Here is a 16,692-nt window from a genome sequence, read left to right on the forward strand (position 1 = left end):
CCAGGACATGGGTCTGAGGCTCCAGGTGGGTTCGGTGCGGGCTTGGGGCTCCCCAGGGAGAGGAGCGGGTGGTCCCTGTGCAGGGGGCCCTGGTCCCCTAGCTGGGCAGGCAGCCCCAGGTCACAGGGAGGCCGCTGAGGCACCGTCAGGGCCCTGGGCTCTGGCCAGGCTGCCTGGGCTTGACCCCAGGGCTGCCACCCCTAGAGGGGAGATGGGGACGCGTTCCTGAGCCCGGCTGCACCTGCGGGTTCCCGCCTGCAAATGGGGGTGATGATAACCGCCTCCCTGAAAGGAGAGCACGGCTGGTGCGAGGTGAGCTGGTTCAAACACAGGGTCAGAGGCCCCACATCCTGTCTGCTCAGCAGGCAACTGGGTTTCTGACTGTAATTACCTGCCCACCCCCTGCACCTGGGAAGTCAGGCCCCCCCACCGACCAGATGCCTGTGGGGGAGGCTTTCCACCACGTGGGGACTTCAGGCTTCACAGAAAAGACAGGGAGGCTGGTGTGCACAAGGCCCTTGGGTGGCTGTTGTGGACAGGTGCCTGCAGGGCGTCCCTTCCAGCCAGCAGAGGGGGCGGGACTGCAGAGGGGCACAGGTGTCTGGTGACGTCACTCAGCTGCAAAGAGGGAGCCTGGGTCTTAGAAACACCGGGACCCCAGTGGCCTGGGCTCTTTCCTGCCCCAGGGTTGGTTTGGTCTGGCAGATGCTGGCTGTAGTTTCACTGCATATGCAAAGCAGGTGGGCCCTAAAAGGCTAAAAATTGCTCCTTTGTCTCTCTTTAAAGCAATCAGATGTGTCCACCTGGCATCTGGCAGGGGTGGCCTGGAGGCCGTGCCTGCTGTGAAGTCAGCACACGGGCGTCCTGGGCCAGCTCCCAGTCAGTCTCCCTCATAACCCGCCTCAAGCAAGTCCTCCTCCAGGAGACAGTGGCGCAGGGGTGCGTGTGCAGGGTGCCTGCTGGGGTGCCACTGGGATGGGAGGGACCACTGCGTGGCACCGCCGAGCACTCTGCTGACCCCATGGGGGAGAGCAGGGGCCTTCCCTGTCCCAGGAGGTGCGGCCAGGGCTGCACCGATACAGGATGTCCCTGGTGTTCCGTCATGTCTGCTGTGACTTGGGTGTCCAGTTCCTGAGGTGTACCTGCGGTGGCCCGAGATGTGTCCGTAGTAACTCAGGCAGGTCTCCTCTGGCCTGTGATGTCCTGTAACACCCAAGCTGTGTCTAAACTGCCCTGGGAGCTCCCCAGCTCACCAGGTGTGTCTATACTGACCCGGGATAGTCCTCATTCCCCAGGTGTGTCTCCTCGGAGCTGTGATGACTATCATGTTGTGTTTACAGCTCCCGAATTCCACCAGTGTACTACAATGACCTTTGATGTTGCCCCATTGTGCAGGATTTTTGGCTCTGACCTAGGATGTCCTAATTCCTTAGAGGTGTCTACCCTGAACTTGGATGACTTTTTTCCCCCTTTTTTCTTTTTTAAAAATTTTTCTTTAAAAAAAAAATTTTTTTTTAATGTTTTATTTATTTTTGAGGGAGAGAGACAGCATGAGCAGGGGAGGGTCGGAGAGACAGAGACACAGAATCTGAAGACAGGCTCCAGGCTCAGAGCTGTCAGCACAGAGCCTGATGTGGGCGATTTCTCCAGAATAGCTAAGGTATGTCAGGCAGGAACTTGGATGTCTCCCTAATTACATTCACCTTTGGTATTTCCTATATTATTGTCCAAGTGTGTATACGCTGACTTGGGATGTCTAATTGTGTGTACACTACGTTAGAGGTGCAGACAGTGGTGTGTCTACACTGTGTGGGCGTATCTCCTTTAATCCCCAAGTGTCTGTACTCTGATCCGTGCTGTGTCTGTAAATCCCCAGTCTGCACTGGCTGGCAATTTCTCCCTAAGTGTGCAGGAGTTTCCCTAGTGGCTTTGAAATCCCAGTAGTGCCCCAAGTGCGTCTTTACTCGCTGCACGTCATCTGAATTCCCTAGGTGTGTCTTGCCCTGACCAGGGAGCTCTTCTAGTTTCCCCAGCGTGGAGAACGTGGTCTAGGATGTCTCATTATTGCCGTTGGCCTGACACTTCCCCTGAGTTCCCGGGAGTCAGCCTAAGAAACCAGCCTAAGACCTGGGAGTTTTCTGGGAGAAGGAAGGTGTGTATACAGTGACCTGGGTGGTCTACTTCTGCAGTGTGTGTCCTGACCTGGGGTGTCCCCGACTTCACTGGGTGCGTTTAGACCTGTTCATATTGCTCAGCTGTGTCTGAATCATACTGGGATGTCTGTTTTCCAAGTTGTGTCTTTTTAACCTGTAGTGTCTTTATAAGTCTTAGTTCTGTCTGCCGCAGTCTTGGATCTATCCCGAACTCCCTGCGTGTGTACACTGATCTGTGACGTCTCGCCTCTTCTGGGATGTATCCGTATTCCCCAGATGTGTCCAGTCTTACCTGGGATTGCCCTGTCCAGGTGTGTCTACTGTGAACATGGATCTCTCCCTCTTCCAGGTGCGTCCACACTGAGGTAGGATGTGTCTACTTCCGCAGGAGTGTCTGCGATAAATGGTTTCATATCCCCCACTCCCTGTGTGTATCTACACTGACCTGGAAAGCCACCTTAATAACCTCAGTGTGTTTGCTGTGAACTAGAAAAAAAATCTAGTTCCCCAAGTGTGTTTCCTCGAACTTGGTCTCCCCACCCCAGATGCGTCTGCATTGTCCTGGGATGTGTCCAGAATTCCTGAGGTGTCCCTCATCTCACCTAGTGTCTCTGCCACATAACCCAGGTGTGGGTACTTTGATTTGGGGGATCTCCCCAACTAACTCCTCAGGTTTGTCTACACAGACCTGGGATGTTTCCCTAATTGTGCGGACACCGGTTATCTATACCTCGACCTGGGACATCTCACTCATAACCCAGGTGTGTCTTTATTGACCCAGAAATTCTAATTCCCCAGCTGTCTCTACCCTGGGGTCTCCCTGCTAACCAGGGGGGGGGGTCTTTGACCTGGGAGGCCTCCCTCCCCATCAGTTGTGCCTTCTCTGATCTGGAACAGGTCACTAATTCCCCAGCTGTGTCTACACTGACCTGGGATGTGCTGCCCCTTTCCCAGATGTGTCTTCCAGAACCCTGGCCATCCCCTTCATTCCCCGGCTGCGTCTGCGCCGGCCCAGGGTCTCTGTGGGACGCCCTAGGTGCTTCCACCCTGACCTGGACTGCCCTCTTCACTCACCACGCGGGTCTGCCCTAAACTCCACCACCTCTGAAAACTCCTAGCCATGCTTTCTCTGACATCCCCGTGTAGCCTACTGGGGTCCACACTGACCTGATAAACTCCCAATCCCTACATGTTTCCATTAGGACTTGGGATGTCACCCTCCTTCCCCAAGTATGTCTGCTCTGACCTGGGACATGTCACCAATTCCTAAGTTGTGTGTCCACTGACCTAGGATATGTCATTAAAATGGGGGCTTATCTGTACTGCCCTGGCATCTCCCTGTTTTCTCTGTCGTCCCTACACTGGAAATGTCTCGTTAATTTCACAGGTGTGACTGTCCTGACCTTTGGCGTCCTCCTAATTCCTCAGATGCATTCACGAATTCCTCAGGTGTGTCTACCAAAAATGGTACGTTTTCCTAACTTACCAGGGGTGTCTACACTGACCAGGGATGTCTTCTTGATTCCCTAGGTGTTTCAACACTGATCTACTATCACTCCACAGATCTCCAGGTATGTCTACGTCAATATTAGATGTTTTGGGTTCTTACAAAAATTTTTTGGGATATAATTGACATGTGAACATTTAGTTTTAGCATATTGACTTGATGTTTGTGTACTACAACATGATTACCACTATAGCATTAATTATACATCTGTCACGTCACAAATTCTTTTCTCAATGAGGACAATTGAGATCTAGTCTCAGCAGCTTTGACGTTTATAACACAGTGCTGTTGTCTGTAAACACCCCCTGTGCATCAGGCCTCTAGAGCTGCTGTGTCTCCTAGTTACAAGCGTCTGCCCTTAACATCTCCCTAATCCCCCCCCGCCCCCCCTGCAACCACAATTTGTTCTGTTTTTACAAGTTTGACTTCTTAATATTCTACATATGAAAGTATACAGTATTTGTCTTTCTCTGATTTATTTCACTTAATATAACTCCTTATGGTCCAACCCTCTGGTACAAATGTCAGGATTTCCTTCTTTCTTGTGGCCGAATATTCCATTATGTGTCCACACCACACCTTCTTATCCACTCATTGGTTGGTGAACATTTCAGTTGTTTCCGTATCTTGGCTATTGTGAATAATAATACTAATTATAATAATGGGGGTACAGATATCTTTTCAATAGCCTTTCCTTCAGGTGTGTACCCAGAAATGTCATGTAGTTGTTCTACTTTAAAAAAAATTTTTAACATTTATTTTTGAGAGACAGAGACTGAGCACAAGTGGGGGAGGGGCAGAGAAAGAGGGAGACAGACTCTGAAGCAGCTCCAGGCTCTGAGCTGTCAGCACAGAGCCCGACACGGGGCTCGAACTCATGAACTGTGAGATCATGACCTGAGCTGAAGTCAGGTGCTTAGCCGACTGAACCACCCAGGCACCCCAGTTGTTCTTTTTAAAAAGTGGCCTCCCTATTTTCCACAGGGGCTGAACGTTCCCACCACCGTGCACACGGGTCCCTTGTGAGCCTGTCCTTGCCATCGCTTCTCCCTTGCCGTCTGGTGACAGCTGTCAGGTGCTCACTCTGATGGTGATCTGTATTTCCCTGATTATTAGGGCCATGTACCTGCTGACCATTTGAGTATCTTTGGAAAAAATGTCTGTTAGTTCCTCTGTTTTGTAATAGATTTTTTGGGGTTATTACTGAGTTGTATGTTCTTTATATATTTTCAACTTTAACCTTTTGCCCATTGGTTTGCAGATATTTTTCCCTCGTTCCATAGATTGCCTTTTTGTTTTTTATTGTTCCTTTGCAGTGCAGAAGCTGGCTGGTTGGACACCGTCCTGCGGGTTTTTTGCTTTTGTTTGTGCTTTAGCTGTCCTATCCAAAAACCGTTGCCAAGATCAGCCTCGGAGAGCATCATCTGTTTTCTTCTGGGAGTTCTTTGGCATCAGGCTTTATGTTTAAGTCCTTAATGTACTTTGAGTTAATTTTTGAGAGTTGAGTGGTGTAAGACAGAGGTTCAATTTCATTTCTCAGCAAACAGCTGTCCAGTTTTCCCAGCACCATTTACTGAAGACCATCCTCTATTAGGTATTTTTGTGCCCCTTGTCAAAGAGTAGTTGATCATATAGGTTGAGTTTATTTCAGGGCTCTGTATCCTGTTCCATTGGTCTTTGTATCTCTTTTTATGCCAGTATCCTATGGTTTTAATTGCATGGTTTTGTAGTATAGTCTGAAACCAGGCAGTGTAATGCCTATGGATTTGTTCTTTTTTAAATCAAGATTTTTCTGTATGGGGGCACCTGGGTGCTCAGTTGGTTAAGCATCCAACTATTGTTTTCAGCTCAGGTCATGATCTCATGATTTGTAAGTTCAAGCCCCACACTGGGCTCTGTGCTGACAGTGTGGAACTTGCCTGGGATTCTCTCTCTGTCCCTCCTCCACTTGCTCTCTCTGTCCTTCTCTCAAAAATTAGTAAATAAACTTAAAAAAAAAAATACTGTTCTATTTGAGTCATTCTTTGAGAAGAGTTCCATACAAATTTTAGGATTTTTGTGTTTCTGTGAAAAATATCATTGGAATTCTGACAGGGGTTACCTTAAATCTGTAGATGGCTTTGTGTAGTGTGACCATTTTAACAATGTTAGTTCTTCCCATCTATGAACATGGGGCATCTCGGTCCCGTCTTCAGTTTCTTTCATCAAGCCCTGTAGTTTTCAATGTGCAGATCTTTCACCTGCTTGGTTAAATTTAGTCCTATTTTTATTGTTAAAAAATTGCTGTTGTGAATGATATAGTTTTCTTTATTAGATGTTCCATTGTTCATGTATAGGGACACACTGATTTCTGTGTGTTGATTTTGTATCCTAAAACTTTACTAACTTCATTGATTAGTTCTAACGGCTTTTTTAGTGAAGTCTCCAGATTTTCTATGTACAACATCCTATCATACACAGAGAATGACCATTTTGCTTCTTCCTTTCTGATTTGTATGCATTTTCTTTCTTTGTCTTGCCTGATTTCTCTGGCTGGAACTTCTAGAGCTGTGGGTTGACTAGGAGCAGTAAGAGTGTGAACTCTGGTCTTGTTCCTGACCTTACTGGTGAAAGGCGGGAAGTGCTTCCTCCGGGTTTGCTGTTAGCTGTGGGCTTGTGTGGCGACCCCTCGGAACAATGTGACCCATAAAATGTGGTTCTGGAGGAAAACAGTACACAAAACTATATAATGATTAATAAATGATTAATACAGCTCTAAAAAAATACCCATTGTAATGTCTCTCTGGGAAAGTGGTTGATTTATGACACGGGAGCCAGGCCCCCCTGGCCTGCCGTGGGCGGGATGCCACCTACTTCCTTTGTGTTGACTTCTCCACTTCCTCAGAGACCACGTGTTCTGATGAAACTTATTGTATATGCCTGATCCACCATAGCATACCTGCCTGAGCAAGTTCTGTTTTTCCCATAAAATCATATTCTGATCACTAAAAACAATCCTGGGATTGATTTTCATATTCTCAATAAATACGGGACTTCGGAGTTGTTGGGGCACCAGTCATTCTAAGCTGTTGTCCCCTGCTCCCTTTCTCTTTTATAGCTGACGTGTTTGTGCCTGATTCTTCTCTGTGCCAATACGGAAAGCGGCAGGCTTGCTGTTTACTATGTTTATTATGTTGAAGGATGTTCCTCCTGCACATGACTTAACAGTTTTTATCATCAAATGTATAGTTGCTGAATGCTTATTCTGCATCAGTTGAAATGTTAGGAATTTTTTCTTTTAGTCTCACATTTATCAATTAGTGTATGTTAACACTGCATCTCACGGATAAATCTCTGTTGCTCATGGTGCCATAACCCGTCTTATGTGTTGAATTTAATTTACTAATATTTTGTCAACTATCAGGGTGATGTTTGCCTTGTAAAATAAGTTTGAAAACGTCCCCTCTTCAGTTTTTTTGGAATTATCTTGGAGGAGGACCAGCATTAATTCTGGAAATGTTTGGTGGGCTTCAGCAGTGAAGCCACCTGAGTCCTGGGGGTTCTGTGCTGAGAGGTTTTTGGTTGCTGATTCAATCTCCTTACTCATTATCAGCCTATTCAAACTTTCTTCCTGACCCAGACTTGATAATAGTCTCTTATGATCTTTTGTATTTCCGTCGTATCAGTTGCAATAGCTTTTCTTTCATTTCTGATTTTGAGTCTTCTTTTTTTCTTTGTCTACGTAAAGGTTTGTCAAGTTTATCTTTTCAGAAACCCAGTTCTTAGTGTCACTGATCTTGTCTATTGCTTTTCTGGTCTCTATTTCATTTATTTCAGCTTTAATCTTGGAGAATTTACTTCCTTCCCTATGCTGACTTTGGGCTTAGTTTGTTCTTATTTTTCTAGTTCCTTGAAGTGTAAAGTTATATTGTTTATTTAAGATCCTTTAATTTTAACACATCCACTAATTACTATAAACTTCCCTCTCAGAACTGCTTTTGCAGCACCCCTTGGTTTTGGTATGTTTCCACTTTGATTTGTTTGCAGATTTTTTTTTTTTTTTTTTTTTTTACAAATAGTTTATTGTCAAATTAGTTTCCACATAACACCCAGTGCTCATCCCCACAAGTGTCCTCCTCCATGCCCATCCCCCCTCCCCCCCCATCCATCAGTCCTCAGTTTTTGTCAGCATTCAAGAGTCTCTCATGGTTTGCCTCTCTCCCTTTCCCCCACCATTTCCCCCCTTCTTCTCCCCCTTGGTCCTCTGTTAAGTTCCTCCTAATCCTCCTATACGTGCACACATATGATATTTGTCCTTCTCTGCCTGACTTCTTTCGCTCAGCATAACACCCTCAAGGTCCATCCATGTTGCTACACAGGCCAGATTTCATTCTTCCTCATTGCCATGGAGTATTCCATGGTATAGATAAACCACATCTTCTTGATCCATTCATCTGTTGATGGACACTTAGGCTCTTTCCATGTTTTAGCTATTGTGGAGAGTGCTGCTATGAACATTGGGGTACATGTGCTCCTAAGCCTCAGCATTTCTGTATCCCTTGGGTAAATTCCTAGCAGTGCTATTGCTGGGTCATAAGGGAGTTCTATTGTTAGTTTCCTGAGGAACCTCCACACTGTTTTCCAGAGGGGCTGTACCAGTTTACATTCCCACCAACAGTGTAGGAGGGTGCCCGTTTCTCCACATCCTCGCCAGCATCTAGAGTTCTCTGATTTGCTCATTTTAGCCACTCTGACTGGCGTGAGGTGGTATCTCAGTGTGGTTTTGATTTGTATTTCCCTGATGAGGAGGGATGCTGAGCATCGTTTCATGTGTCTGTTGGCCATCTGGATGTCCTCTTTGGAGAAGTGTCTGTTCATGTCTTCTGCCCATTTCTTCACTGGGTTGTTTGTTTTTCGGGCGTGTAGTTTGGTGAGTTCCTTATAGATTCTGGATATTAACCCTTTATCTGATATGTCATTTGCAACTATCTTTTCCCATTCCGTTGGTTGCCTATTAATTTTCTGGGTTGTTTCCTTGGCTGTGCAGAAGCTTTTAATCTTGATGAGGTCCCAACAGTTTATTTTTGCTCTTGATTCCCTTGCTTTTGGGGATGTGTCAAGTAAGAAGTTGCTGCGGTGGAGGTCAAGGAGGTTGTTTCCTGCTTTCTCCTCTAGGGTGTTGATAGTTTCCTGTCTCACGTTCAGGTCCTTTATCCATTTTGAGTTGATTTTTGTGCATGGTGTGAGAAAATGATCTAGTTTCATTCTTCTGCATGTTGCTGTCCAGTTCTCCCAACACCATCTGTTAAAAAGGCTGTCTTTTTTCCATTGGATATTCTTTCCTGCTTTGTCAAAGATCAGTTGGCTGTATACTTTTGGGTCCACTTCTGAGTTCTCAATTCTGTTCCATTGGTCTATGTGTCTGTTTTTGTGCCAATACCATACTGTCTTGAGGATGACAGCTTTGTAGTAGAGGCTGAAGTCTGGGATGGTGATACCTCCCGTTTTGGTTTTATTTTTCAGTATTACTTTGGCTATTCGGGGTCTTTTGTGGTTCCATACAAATTTTTGGATAGTTTGTTCTAGTTTTGAGAAGTATGCTGGTGCAATTTTGATTGGAATTGCATTGAATGTGTAGAGTGCTTTAGGTAGTAATGACATCTTAACTATATTTATTCTTCCTATCCATGAGCATGGAATGTTTTTCCATTTCTTTGTGTCTTCTTCAATTTCCTTCATAAGTTTTCTATAGTTTTCATCATACAGATCTCTTGTATCCTTGGTTAGGTTTATTCCGAGGTATTTTATGGTTTTTTGTGCAATTGTGAATGGGATCAGTTTCTTGATTTCTCTTTCTGTTGCTTCATTATTGGTGTATAAAAATGCAACCGATTTCTGTACGTTGATTTTGTACCCTGCAACTTGGCTGAATTCTTGGATCAGTTCTAGTAGGCTTCTGGTGGAGTCTGTCGGGTTTTCTATGTAGAGTATCATGTCATCTGCGAAGAGTGAAAGTTTGACTTCCTCTTTGCCAATTCTGATGCCTTTGATTTCCTTTTGTTGTCTGATGGCTGATGCTAGGACTTCCAGCACTATGTTAAACAACAGTGGTGAGAGTGGACATCCCTGTCGTGTTCCTGATCTCAGGGGGAAAGCTCTCAGTTTTTCCCCGTTGAGGATGATGTTAGCTGAAGGCTTCTCATAGATGGCTTTGATGATGTTTAAGTAGGTTCCTTCTATCCCAACTTTCTCGAGAGTCTTTATTAAGAAGGGATGCTGTATTTTGTCAAATGCTTTTTCTGCATCTATTGACAGGATCATATGGTTTTTATCTTTTCTTTTATTGATATGATGGATCACATTGATTGATTTGCGAATGTTGAACCAGCCCTGTAACCCAGGAATGAATCCCACTTGATCTTGGTGGATGATTCTTTTGATATGCTGCTGGATTCGATTTGCAAGGATCTTGTTGAGAATTTTTGCATCCGTATTCATCAAGGATATTGGCCTATAGTTCTCTTTTTTTGCTGGATCTCTGTCTGGCTTGGGAATCAGAGTGATGCTGGCTTCATAAAATGAGTCCGGGAGTTTTCCTTCGACTTCTATTTTTTGGAATAGCTTGAGAAGAATTGGGATTAATTCTGTTTTAAATGTCTGGTAGAATTCCCCAGGGAAACCATCAGGTCCAGGGCTCTTATTTGTTGGGAGATTTTTGATCACTGATTCGATTTCTTCACTCGTTATGGGTCTGTTCAGGTTTTCTATTTCTTCCCGTGTGAATTTTGGTAGTGAGTGTGTGTTTAGGAATTTGTCCATTTCTTCTAAGTTGTCCAATTTGTTGGCATATAATTTTTCATAGTATTCCCTGATAATTGCTTGTATTTCTGAGGGGTTGGTTGTAATAAGTCCATTTTCATTCATAATTTTGTCTATTTGGGTGCTCTCTCTTTTCTTTTTGATAAGCCTGGCTAGAGGTTTGTCAATTTTGTTTACTTTTTCAAAAAACCAACTCTTGGTTTCATTGATCTGTTCAATTGTTTCTTTGGTCTCTATGTTGTTTATTTCTGCTCTAATTTTTACTATTTCTCTTCTTCTACTGGGTTTAGGGCGTTCTTGTTGCTCTGCCTCTAGCTCCTTTAGGTGAGCTGTTAGATTTTGGACTTGTGCTTTTTCTAATCTCTTGAAATAGGCCTGGAGAGCAATGTACTTTCCTCTTAGGACTGCCTTGGCCGCATCCCATAGATTTTGAATTGTTGTGTTTTCATTTTCATTTGTTTCCATATATTTTTTAATTTCCTCTCTAATTGCCTGATTGGCCCATTCATTCTTTAGAAGGGTGTTCTTTAACCTCCATGTTTTTGGCGGTTTTCCAGACTTCTTCCTGTAATTGATTTCAAGTTTCAAAGCATTGTGATCTGACAGTGTGCATGGTATGATCTCTATTCTTTTATATTTATTGAGGGCTGCTTTATGTCCCAGTATGTGATCTATCTTGGAGAATGTGCCATGCGCACTTGAGAAGAAAGTAAATTCCCTGGCCTCAGGATGTAAAGTTCTAAATATATCCGTCAGATCCATCTGGTCCAATGTGTCTTTCAAGTCCATTATTTCTTTAGTGATTTTCTGTCTGGTTGACCTATCCATTGCTGTAAGCGGAGTATTAAAGTCCCCTGCTATTAGCACATTCTTATCTATAAGCTTGTTTCTGTTTGTGATTAATTGTTTTAGATATTTAGGTGCTCCCATATTCGGTGCGTAGACATTTATGATTGTTAGTTCTTCCTGATGGATGGACCCTGTAATTATTATGTAGTGCCCTTCTTCATCTCTTGTGATTGTCTTTAATTTAAAGTCCAGTTTGTCTGATATAAGTATCGCTACTCCGGCTTTCTTTTGATTTCCTGTAGCATGATATATATTTCTCCATCCCCTTACTTTTAATCTGAAGGTATCTTCCCGTCTAAAATGAGTTTCTTGTAGACAGCATATAGATGGATTTTGTTTTTTAATCCATTCTGCTACCCTATGTCTTTTGATTGGAGCATTCAGCCCATTTACATTCAGTGTTATTATTGAAATATGTGGGTTTAGAGTCTTTGTATCTTTTGTAGGGTTCATGTTTGTGGTGGTGTCTCTGGTATCTTTGTTCCTTGCAACCTTTCCTTCAGAGCATCCCCCTCAGGATTTCTTGTAGGGCTGGCTTCGTGGTGACAAATTCTTTCAATTTCTGTTTATTTGGAAAGGTTTTTATCTCTCCTTCTATTTTGAATGACAGGCTTGCTGGATAGAGGATTCTTGGCTGCATATTTTTACTGTTCATCACATTGAAGATCTCCTGCCATTCCTTTCTGGCCTGCCAAGTTTCAGTAGATAGGTCTGTCACCACTCTGATAGGTTTCCCTTTGTATGTGAGGGCCCTTTTCTCCCTAGCTGCTTTCAAAATTCTCTCTTTGTCCTTGTATTTTGCCATTTTTACTATGATATGTCGTGCAGAAGATCGATTCAAGTTACGTCTGAGGGGAGTCCTCTGAGCCTCTTGTATTTCCACATTTACTTCCTTCCCCAGGTCGGGGAAGTTCTCTGCTATAATTTGTTCCAGGACTCCTTCAGCACCTTTCCCTCTCTCTTCCTCTTCTGGGATTCCTATGATATGGATATTGTTGCGTTTGACTGTATCGCTGAGCTCTCAAATTCTTCTTTCCTGTTCCTGGATCAGTTTGTCTCTTTTTTTGTCAGCTTCTTGTTTTTCTATAATGGCGTCTTCTAAATCACTCATTCTCCTTTCTGCCTCTTCAATCCGTGCATTGGAGGCCTCTAATTTATTATGTATCTCGTTTATCGCATTTTTTAATTCTTCATGCCTATTTTTATTTTCCATTCTGTCTGTAGCCATAGTTTCTTTGATGTCCCCTATGTTTTTTTCAAGCCCTGTTTGCAGATATTTTTTTAATTTTGATTTCTTCTTCGACTCATTGGTTGTTCAGGAATATGATGTTTAGTTTACATGTTTGTAGATTTTCCAGCCTTACTCTTCGTGTTCATTTCCAGTTTCCTACCACTTCAGTGAAAAAAGATACTTGATATAATTTGTCTTCTTAAATTTGTTAAGATTTGTTTTGCAGTATGATCTGTCCTGGAGAATGTTCTCTGTGTACTTGAGAACAATGTGCATTCTGGTGCTGTAGATAGAATGTTCTATAATGTCTGTTAGGTCCATTTGGTCTAATGTATGGTTCAAGTCCAGCATCTCCTTGTTGATTTTCTGTCTGGATGATCTATCCACTGCTGAAAGTGGGATATTGAAGTCCCCTAGTGGTATTATATTGTTATTTTTCCTTTCAGGTCTGTTAGTATTTGCTTAATATATTTAGGTGCTTTGATGGGTGTATATGTTTATGATTCTTATATTCTTGATGAACTGCTTCCTTTATCATTATGTAATAACCTCCTTTGTCTTGTTACTGTTTTTGGCTTAAATCTATTTTCTCTGAGATTTTCCCCTGCTTTCTTTTGGTTTCCTCTTGCATAAAAGAGCATTTTCTGTCCCTTCACTTTGAGCCCACATGTGTCCTTAAAGATGAAGCAAGTCTCTTACAGCCAGCATATAGTTGGGTCTTCTAAAAAATCCATTCTGCCAGTGTGTGTTTTTATTGGAGAATTCAATCCATGTGTATTTAGTGTGATTACTGGTAACACAGTGGCAATAGGAAGTCCTTGTTACCAAATTGTTTTCTGGTCTTTTGTATTTCCATCTTCCCTGCTCTGTTTCTGCCCATTTTTGTAACTCGCTTTTCTGTGGTGTACACTCTTTTCCTTTCACTGTTGTGTGCATCTACTTTGGAATTTGGGTTTGTGGCTACCATGAGGCTTACATGAGAATCTCAGATAAAACAGTCCATTTGAAGTTTATAGCGACTTCACGTACAAAATCCTCACTCTTTTCCCCACTTTTATATTTTCGATGTCACTATTTTTCTCCTTTATATTGTATATTCTTTAACAAATTGTAATAGCTATAATTTTAATGTTTCCCCTTGACCTTTATATTATAACAAAGTGGCTAATACTCCACTGCAATCTAACTCCTATTCCATGTCATGTCCCACCTCCACTGGAAGAGCAACTCTTTCCAGCATTTTCTGTAAGGAGGGTCTAGTGTGATGAACTTCCTCAGCTTTTGTTGGAAAAGTCTCGTAAAGTTCTCTTGGCAGGCAGTTTTTTTTCCTACAACACACTGAATATCATCCCACTCTCTCCTGGCCTGTAGGATTTCTGCCAGGAAATCCACTGACTGCCCAGTGAAGGTTCCTTTGTAGATTACAATCTTTTCTTCTCTGGATGGTTTTACAATTCTTTGATTTTCGACAGTTTTGTTACAATGAAATGTGTTTTTGGGAGGGCCTTTTGGCACTGAGGTAGTAGGGTGGTCTGTTGGCTTGTTGAACTTGGGTGCCCAAGTGTCTCCCCAGGTTTTGGGAAGTTTCAGCCATTATTTCTTAAAATAAACTCCCTGCTCCTTTTCTCTTTCCAGAATGTAATTTTTCTGATATTTGTACTTTTGATGGAGTTGCATGGATCTTCTAGGCTTTTATAATGTTTTTTCATTCTTTGTGATTCTCTGATTGGGTCATTTCACAGTTCCTACCCTGTGGCTCACTGATTCTTACATTTTATACCTTCTGCTGTGGGTGTCCTCTATTACACTTTTCATCCCACTCATTGAATTCTTTAGTCCCAGAATTTGAAAGTTTTATGATTTTTAAATGATTTCTTACAATTTCTCTGTTAAATTTCTCATTTTGTTCATGTACAGCTTTTCTAATTTTTGTTGAATTGTCTGTGTGTTTTCTTTGCTTATCATCTAGGTCACAAACTTCAGCCTTTGTGTTTGGTTATTGGAAGATTATTGTTGCCTTTCAGTGATGATGTATTCCTGGATTCTTCATGTTCCTTGGACTTTGGCGTTGCCCTTCTGGCGTACAGAGTGGCGGACACAGCGTGTCTTTGTGATTCCCTTCGGGTAAGAGATGCTCTTAGCTGATCCTGTTGGATCTGGGCTTGCTCAGTCCTTGTGTACATACCCCTGCTCCTTGCTTCCTGTCTTGTGGCAGAATTCTTGAGCTTGTATGTCTTCTCTGGTCATAGGACTCACCTCGTTTCCTGGAAGGTGGTCCTGCAGACACCCGTGTGGTGCCTCCTCCACCACAGGGGGCAGCGCTGGGGAGGTGTGGGCTCAGGGCTCTAGGTGTTGGGGGGCCTCAGGAAAGGTTCTTCCAGAAGCTCATGATGGACTTGAATGGCGATCTTCTCACCTGCCTGTGTCCCTGGAGTCATGGCCGTCCCTCAGTGCTCCAGGTGCTGCTGGAGGAGTTGGGGTCTCCTGCAGCCCCCATATGGAGCAGGTCAGCGTACACACACCACTCTCCCCACCCCCAGTCAGGGGCTCCCGCTGGTGGGGCCTGAACACAAGGCAGGAGGCCGGGAGCCACGCCCACACGGCCCGCAGGTCAAGGCGGGGAGGGAACAGGGTGGACACGCTAGAGTGTGGATCAGGGACAACAGAGGGTGTCCTGCACCAGGGTCACCTGGAGACATCCGAGGTCTCACCTGACGACGTGGACACCTGGATGCTCTCAAACGGTCGAGGGCTCGTCAACGCTGGACTCTGTCCACCTGGCAACTGTGAGGGTCCCCTTGGGGTGGGGGGCGGGGGGGGGCACACGCTCCGGGTCTCACCGCCCCGCCTGGGTGCCTCGTCCTGCCTCCTGACGGCCCTCTGCCACCTGAGCCCGGGACTTTGGTCCAGGCTCTGCGTTGTTGCGTGATGTTGAAGAACCGCACGGCCCGGAGGTGGGGACTCCCACTCTCTCTCCTCAAACTGCCCTGGTTCCACTGAGACCCGCAGTAAAGGGCAACAGCAGAAATAAATCTTCCCGCGGAAAACTAATAAGAAATGGGGCTTCGTGGCTTTGGCAAAAGGAGCCCAGAAATGCAATAATTTCTTGGCCTTAACGTCCCATCCACGGGCTCTCGTGAAGGAATATTTGTTCCGATCCCAAGATGAGCAATTATGAGACTCCTGCTTGAGTGAAAAGCCTCTGGTCTGCAGACGGCTTTAATTTTGCAAAGTGCCCGATCCCAAGGCCTGGGGCCTGGCTGCTTTCCAGGGGCAGGGGCGGCCCCCCCGGGAGAGACGGAGTCAGGAAAGGGGCCCCGCCGCAGAGCCGAGCGCACGAGCAGGCCCAGGTGGCTGTGGGGTCCCCGGGGGGCCGATGCCGGGGAGGCCACACGGGGGTCACTTCTACCCCGCGGCCCCCATGCACGGAATACAAGTACCTCGTAGACCACTGGGAGGGGAATGGCTGGACCACATGGGATTCCCTTGTTTGGGTCTTTACAAACCCCCTGCTGTGTCCCACAAGGGATGCTCTACGTCCACTAGCAACACACATGGCTGCCGGCGCCCGTCCTGGCCGACACTCACTGTGCTCTGTGCTCTGAGGGTAGCACTCCCGATGGTGGGGGGCCTTGCCACTGTCCTGTGTCCCCCGAGGAGGAGTGAGGGGCGTCCCAGTCGGTGCTGACTGGCCATCTGTGTGTCTTCTCCAAGGACACGGTTGGTCCAGGTGTTCGCCCATTTTTTAATGGGATCATTTTGTCACGGAGCGGTAGTTTGCACAGATCCCGGGTGTCAATCCCTTATGGGGTAATGAAGACATGCTCTCCCGGTCTGTGGGCTGTGGGACGGAGCCCTTTGATGTCCCAAAGATTTTCCTTTTGTCAAAGTCCAATTTATCTGCTTTCCTTGTTGCCGGTGCTTTGGGCGTTATGTCCAATAAACCCCTACAAATGCAACGTCATGGGGGCGCCCGGGTGGCTTAGTCGGTTAAGCGTCCGACTTTCGCTCAGGTCATGATCTCGCGGTTCGTGGGTTCGAGCCCCGCGTCGGGCTCTGTGCTGACTGCCAGCTCAGAGCCTGGAGCCTCTTTCAGAGTCTGTCACTCCCTCTCTCTCTGACCCTCCCCTGCTCATGCTGTCTCTCTCTCTCCT

At 45.2% G+C, this 16,692-nt stretch overlaps 1 long non-coding RNA gene across 2 annotated transcripts; it reads left to right on the forward strand.

Moving 5' to 3' along the window:
* The first annotated feature begins 2,218 nt into the window (after positions 1-2,218).
* On the forward strand, positions 2,219-15,196 carry LOC120243449. Of its 2 annotated transcripts, none has more exons than XR_005531325.1 (4): positions 2,219-2,502; positions 3,541-3,620; positions 3,717-3,724; positions 14,508-15,196. It is a non-coding gene; the product is annotated as an uncharacterized LOC120243449 (long non-coding RNA). The 2 variants fall into 2 exon arrangements; XR_005531326.1 differs by having other exon boundaries at positions 3,541-3,602; positions 3,684-3,724.
* Positions 15,197-16,692: the final 1,496 nt, after the last annotated feature.

This window comes from Hyaena hyaena, unplaced genomic scaffold (assembly GCF_003009895.1).
Source record: "Hyaena hyaena isolate Hyena2069 unplaced genomic scaffold, ASM300989v1 scaffold_343, whole genome shotgun sequence".
Taxonomy (NCBI): domain Eukaryota; kingdom Metazoa; phylum Chordata; class Mammalia; order Carnivora; family Hyaenidae; genus Hyaena; species Hyaena hyaena.